This window comes from Empidonax traillii, unplaced genomic scaffold, assembly GCF_003031625.1.
Source record: "Empidonax traillii isolate 1590-97213 ecotype Southwest subspecies unplaced genomic scaffold, ASM303162v1 scaffold842:size270541, whole genome shotgun sequence".
Classification (NCBI taxonomy): domain Eukaryota; kingdom Metazoa; phylum Chordata; class Aves; order Passeriformes; family Tyrannidae; genus Empidonax; species Empidonax traillii.
Genome location: NW_020956035.1, coordinates 115,288 through 121,995, shown reverse-complemented (window position 1 = coordinate 121,995; position 6,708 = coordinate 115,288). Strand labels below are relative to the sequence as shown.

Here is a 6,708-nt window from a genome sequence, read left to right as displayed (position 1 = left end):
TAAATAGGAATGCAGTCTGGAGTAAGTGTGCTGTTCCAGTATGGAATACAGGGCTGGGAGGGCTCGGAGCGGGGAATCTTAGTAAGGAGTAAAATCTGAAAGTGCTGGCATTTCCCTTGCTGTGTATTTGGATTTAAAAGTCAGTGGTGTTCTGGAGCACTCCAGTCTGATGGGAGGTGCACGTCGCACCTAATGTTCTGCATTTTAGGGAACAAAGATTTCTGTGAGAATAAACATGTCTGCAAATACTTAAGGATTGGTACACGCTGCAAGTTAATTCTGTTTTACTCTGTGTGTGCAAGTACAGCGCTAGGCAGGCTTTGAGATATCAGAATTGCTGATTGGAAACCTGTTAGGATGCAGGACTGAATGGAACTGGGAACACCACCTTGATGACTGGATCACTTGCTTACAACAGTCTTTTTTGGGGGGTATGGAATTGTACATGAATAAATATGTAGAAGGGGCTGGGCTTACCAAATTATTTTGGATTTGGCATGATTTAGTATACTATCTGTAATATATGTTGTCATCCCCTGACAGACATCTCAGCATAGCCTCAGTGTTCCTATTTTAAGATTAATTTGATTTTTCAGCAAGGATAATATCATAAAGCTGTGGATTCAGGTTGCTTATTTAGTTCTGAATTTAAATAAGCAAACAGCTTACTTTAATATTAATTTCGCAGACCTAATGATAGTAGAACAAAAATATATATGTGCAGTTATTTGCAAAAGAAAATTGAGCTTAAGTTGCAGAACCCTAAATGTTGTGTTTTGAACACTAAATATTTGTATTTTGTGGAATGCTAGAGCGGGTTATTTGCAAATAAATGGGTGGTTTTCAAGATATGGGAGGAAGTTGGTTTTATCACTTTGTATTCGTGTGAATATTTTCTAGTTAAATAGAATATGAAATGTATAATTACAGTGTTCTTTAGCTAATGAATTAAAGCCAGCAGATGACACAATATGCAAAACATTTTATAGCAACAATCAGCTTCCAGATAGTTCTCTGTATGGCCAGATTATCAATCAAATAAATGGTGTGAAATATTAGTAATAAGAGTAAGGACGTGTTGTGTGATACTTGCTCTCCTGTATCATTATTAACTGCGCTGCAGATACTGTGATCTGAATGATTGGATGATCTGGGAGAGTTTGAGTGGGCCAGGAAAGTTTTACTTTTTTTTTTTTTTTTTTTTTTTTTTTTTTTTTTTTTTTTTTTTTTTTTTTTTTTTTTTTTTTTTTTTTTTTTTTTTTTTTTTTTTTTTTTTTTTTTTCCCCCTAAAAAAATCAGAGTTAGATCTGCCTGAGTGTCAAATCCATACAACCCCATGGGCTGAAGAGACAAGCTCCGGGATGTCTCTCTCAGCTTGTCTTGCATTGGCATCTGTTACTGCTACAAAATATATAGGCTTGTCTGAAGGTGCTCTGAAAAGCCCTGACTTGTGAATTTTTCCAGTACCAGTGGACAACATGTTACATAAAACTCTAAAAGGAGCCAGCTGGAGGGCTTGGTTCTGCCCTCAGCGTACAACACCTTTTCAGTGTTCCTCGCCTTCGGTTTGAATAGAGAGACAAATCAAGCCTACTGAATTTCTTTGAAATGAAACAGAAAATAAAAATATGTGTGTGAAAATACATTTATTTGTTCCTAATCTGCCTAATTGAATCAGCAATGTGATATCTGGTGTCCATTAAAAATGTGGCGTTTGTTTTGTTTTTTTCAGGGCCTGGCTTGGAAAATATTTTATGATCAGTGGAAAAAAAAAATGAGGAAGAGGAGGGTGTGGCTGCTGCTTGGAGGCTCTGGCCCTGTAGAGGGTCACTGCCTTGTGGAGATGTGGCTCTTCATCAGGACAAAATGAAGCCTTCTTTTAGGTAAAACTGAATTTATTTGTTTAAACTGGAAAACAAGTGAGCGTGTAATCCTGTTATTGCTTGTGCTGGTTTCTGAGGGTTGGTCAGTGGTTCTCACTTTAGTTTGGTAGCTGTATTCACACCTGGTTTTGCTCCAGCCCTCTCAACTCTCTCACTAATAAGTCATGGTAAGAACAACAAAAACTAGTTTCACCTCTACAGAATAATAAGAAAAGTGGTTTGACTTTTTGTTTATTCTGAATAACCAGCGAGGGACTGATCCTGTATCCTCCAGAGTAGGTCTGTACCCACTTCTTGGATTTTCATTTCCATGATGTTAGTCCTCCAGCTGGCACGTGACACACAGATATTTCTGTCCATAGTTCTTTATATTATGACCACTTGTGAGAGCATTTTCAGGTCACAATTCTTGTGGGATGAGATTTTGCTAGTATTTTTAGTAAAACTGGTGTTTTTTTTAAGACATTGCCAGTGTAACAAGTGTTGACAGTTTGTTAATAATGCAGATTTACAATCTTAATTCTATACAATTGATGTTAAAACTATTTTTCTGCAGTGGCATGATTGTAGCAGTCATTTTTTCCCCTCTGCTGCTGCAAATGTATTTTAAAAACGTGTGAGTTCTACATGAGAAAAGATGGAGCTGAAGAAACTTCTTTAGTAGTAAAACCGCTCACCGGTGTGGTTACAGAATCTGCTCCCACATCTCCTGTCTTACATTTCAGCTCATCATCTCTTAATTATGTACCCTTGTCTTCCTTTGAGGAGCAGCAGCATGTGGGTTGTGGTGAGCTGTTCTCACAGCTCGGGTGAATTGTGAGCCACAAGACCAAAGGCTGAGTGTAGCAAACCACTACGTGAGTGGCAGTATCCCAGGATCTGACACACATCTTGGAATCTCTCATAATTGTTAAGTGGTTTTTGCAAATAACAACGCGCGGATGGGGGAAAAAAAGACAGTAAGATAAAAAAGGAAATGTATTTACTTGGTGAAACAGTGTCTTACAATTTAGGCTCTTGCTAATTATTTGTGAGGGGGGAGAGCAGGTAGCAAAGTAGCTGTGCGTGGTTTGAGGTGCTGCGGTGAAAGTTACTGCCTTGGGTCAGCTCCACAGGCTAATTAATGCCAGGTTTACCCTGACATTTTTTACAAAAGGTTGGGTGGTAAGACAGCGGAGGGCGAAGATAACCAGCATGGGGTCCTTCTGGAATACCCTGTCTTTGCCGGAAAGTGGACCAGGTGGATCCCTTGGCCAGTAGTTCCATCGTGGCTTTGTGCAAATGTCTTTATGGTCTTTCCACGCAGCAATCCCATTTAACACCGTATTTTTCTAGGCTGTGTGTAGAAGTCTGTTCTTTCAGATTCCCACTGATGTCCCTTAATGATGGACTGATTTTCACATGCTCAGTCTGCATGTGGTAAAATAATATATTCCCATAGTATAAAATTACTGTTTTTCTAATTTAACTGAGTAATTGCCCATTCAGGATTGGAAGTAGGTGAGAGTCAGGCTATAGTTCCTGACTTTCAAACTGTGCCTCTCTTTGCCTTCCCTGTTGCTCGTGTGCTCACCACCGTAAATAGTTCAATTACTTTGTCTTCATATGTGGCAGTCTCTTGTAAAAGTCATATTGTTTCAGTCACCTGCCCTTGCAGTCCTGTGATTGCTGTAGTGAGGGAAGGCAACAAGAACTGCAGACAGCATTCTCCAGGAAGGTATCTCCCTGGCAGGTGGATAGTAGAAGGGTAAGGTTTTGAATACAGGAGCCTGTTTTCCTGCTTGGCTTATCTGACATTGCTGCCTATCCTTGAAAGCCTTGGTCAACTTGTCACGATGGCACTCAGGTCTCTTCCCTTTGAGAATGTTGCGATATGATCTCCTTAGCAATTATTAAAAAAAAAATGACCATGTTTCACATTGACTCAACTTTGTTAAACCCCTCAGTAACCCAATACCCTACCCTTGCCTGTCAGTTTTGCCACTCTTATTTTACAGCTGATCGTTCTAGACCACTAACTAAAGGTAAAAGTTGATACCAGCATGACCTCTGCATGCAGCAACTAGTAAACTTTCTCGTGTCAAAGTGTCTTTTCATTCCAACAGTTTACTTTTGGCTGCTTAGCTGGTTTTTAATCACGATTCCAACTTCGTCACGATGACTGCATTTTCTTTATGGCCTTCACGGGTCACATTGTCAAAGCCCTTTTGAAAGGCCAACTAAATAATAATTTCTTCTGTGGGTGCCTCCAAGTGAAAAAAGACATATTTTCATTATGTTAGCAATGCTGTTTTTCTCTCCATTATGTAATCCCTGCTCAGGCATTAAAATTATAATCTTTTAAAGTAGCCTTCCAGACGGTTTACTAAGTCACAGAATTCATTGGCATGTAATCTGGATCATCATTTGTGGCTATTTTTGAGGACTGCTACCCTTTCGTTCCTGATAGGAGAGTGCAGATTTTTGTTGGAAACCCTGCCTCCAACCTTGAGCAGCTTCCGAAAGCCTGTGTGTGTCCTTGGAGTGGCTTGCCTTTTAATTTATCCAGTTATTTCAGCGCTTTCTGCTTTGCTGTCTGCTGCTCTTTTACCCTTTACTTGCAAAAGAATTGATTAATGGGATTTGCTGTTTGAAGGGACCAGAGGGGGGACAATTTGACGACTTGAATATCATAGAGTTTTCCATCTGTATTAGCCTGATAACTTCTTTTTAACCTAAAAGGTACCTTTGGGTCTGTCTGGATTTCTGGACATCAGGAGATAAAGGGGTGTATCTCAGAATATGCGGTAGGGTCAAGATTGCTCCACCCCCCCAAAAAATTGATTGTACAAGAATTCTGTGTCACAAAGTCATGTTTTCTCTGCTTTCCTGTTCAAGAGAAGGGACATCTCATTCTGTAGCTCTGCAGTGGTGTTGTTGCTTCCCATCTTAGAGGGAAGGTGCTGTTGGCAGGTGAGAAGGTGAACAAGAACTGGAAAAGACTAGGAATTTCCACTGGAAGAAGTAATTGGTATATTATATTTTTTTATGAAAACCCCAGATCAGGAACCCAGCTAACAAGAAATGTCAATATGGTCATACAGGGTGGGAAAGGGTGAGGTTCCTCTTTTATAGGACTAAACAGCTCAAGGTCATAATCAACCGTTACCTTTTCTGCAATGCTTTTTGTCCTCTCTCTTCACTCCTTTTGTTTCCCAGTACTATTTCAGACTTGCCAGACAACTGTTGTGCAGTCTTCCTGCTTCTAATGTATGTCAGTAAATTATTATTGTGTCACTGGTTCAGTCCTTATGCTCCCACTCTCCATTGTCAGATATTAATTTCTAAGTATATTCTTTTTTCTAGTTGTTTCAGTCCAGTGCTTTTGCTTTCTGGACAAGGTTCCTCTTTGCCTCAGCCTGTTACAAAGCTTTGCTCAGCGCTCACGTTGTGCTTGCCCGCCTGCTCACCTCTCAGCCCTGCCCTTGCAGTTGCTGCTGTACCCTGGTGCTCCAGGACCTTGTTCTTTGGCTCTGGCACTGCTGGTGGGATGGGTGGTGATCTTGTGCTGATTTCAGCTGCGTTTACCCGGGTGGGCTTTGTCTCTGCTGCTGAGCTCCCTGGGCCGGAGGCTTGGATCAAGAGCTTGCCCTGCCTGCCTGGCTTTGTTCCTGTTATTTTTTTCTGGAACTTCTAAGATAATGTTCAACTTTATCAGAGGTGCTACTGCCTGAGGGTGGTGAAGGGAAAATATCTGTCTAGACCACTCCCTTACAAATGCTCTCTTCCTCCCAGCCTGGCCGAGTAACTGATGGTAAAATCTGCATCCCAGTGAGCCACATCCCCAGAGATGAGGAAACCAAGGTGCAAAGCAAAAGCTGGGATCATCCAGCAGGCGAGTGGATTAGAGGTAAGAATGGGAAGGAGGCACTCCTCTCTAACTGGCTGTGTTGCCTCCCATATTTTAACAAGGCAGCATTAATTTAGGTGTTTCAAGAGATGCTTCTGTTAATATTCCTAATAATAATGATGTTCAAAGATTTTAAAATAAGTTGATAAGAGGAAGTTTAATAGCCCAAAGAAGTGCTTCTGTAGCCCAGTAAAGCTCAGATATTGGCATATGTGAATTTTCATAGATAGCGTACTTTCAGTTTGTTTTCCTTGTTCTCCTCTTTGCTCGTGAACCATCAGGGAGTTAGCAATTGTCTACTGCAACAAGCACCTTCTCTGCCCATCCACAGACTATGGAATATTTTAAGAATCTCATTTATAATAGCTATAAAAAAATTGCACTTTTTAATAACCACTTTAAGACCCCAAACAATTTTATAAATCAACTCAGAAATTTTCAGCAGGAAATATAAAAGGAAAAATTGTATTGAGGTGATAGTTTCCACTTAAAATATTTTGATAACTTTAAAAATTACTTCAAAACAACTGACTAGCTGTGCAGAAAATAACCTGGTTTTGAAACAGGAATTTGTACAGACTTTGGCTCTGGAAATACTGTGACATTGAGCTGTGGCAGCTTAAGGTGTCTCTATTTTGAAGGGGGGGGGTAGTGGGAAGTCAAATGATTTAGTGACTGAAGAGAGTTGCCACTTGCGTGAGCTCCATCCCTGGGGATATGACCTTTTTAATCCTCTTTAGTTAATGTATTGGTGATCTTTACTTAGGCAGAGTAAACAGTGCTGTTCTGAACAAAGGGGAGGTCATGCTTCCTGCATTACACTCTGACCCCGGGGTCGCGGCCTTTGTTCCCTTCTCAATGGGAATTGCTCTCAGAGGGCCACCACCAAATGGAGAACTAATTTCGGCACGTGCTGGCAGAGAATGGCAGAGTATC

General features: G+C 40.6%; 1 long non-coding RNA gene across 1 annotated transcript in view; it reads left to right on the top strand.

Moving 5' to 3' along the window:
* The first annotated feature begins 1,741 nt into the window (after positions 1-1,741).
* The window catches only part of LOC114066982, a 32,355-nt gene continuing 27,388 nt past the window's right edge, over positions 1,742-6,708 (top strand). Inside the window, exon 1 of the long non-coding RNA XR_003573284.1 lies at positions 1,742-1,883. This is a non-coding gene — a long non-coding RNA (uncharacterized LOC114066982). The remainder of the gene's footprint in view (positions 1,884-6,708) is intronic.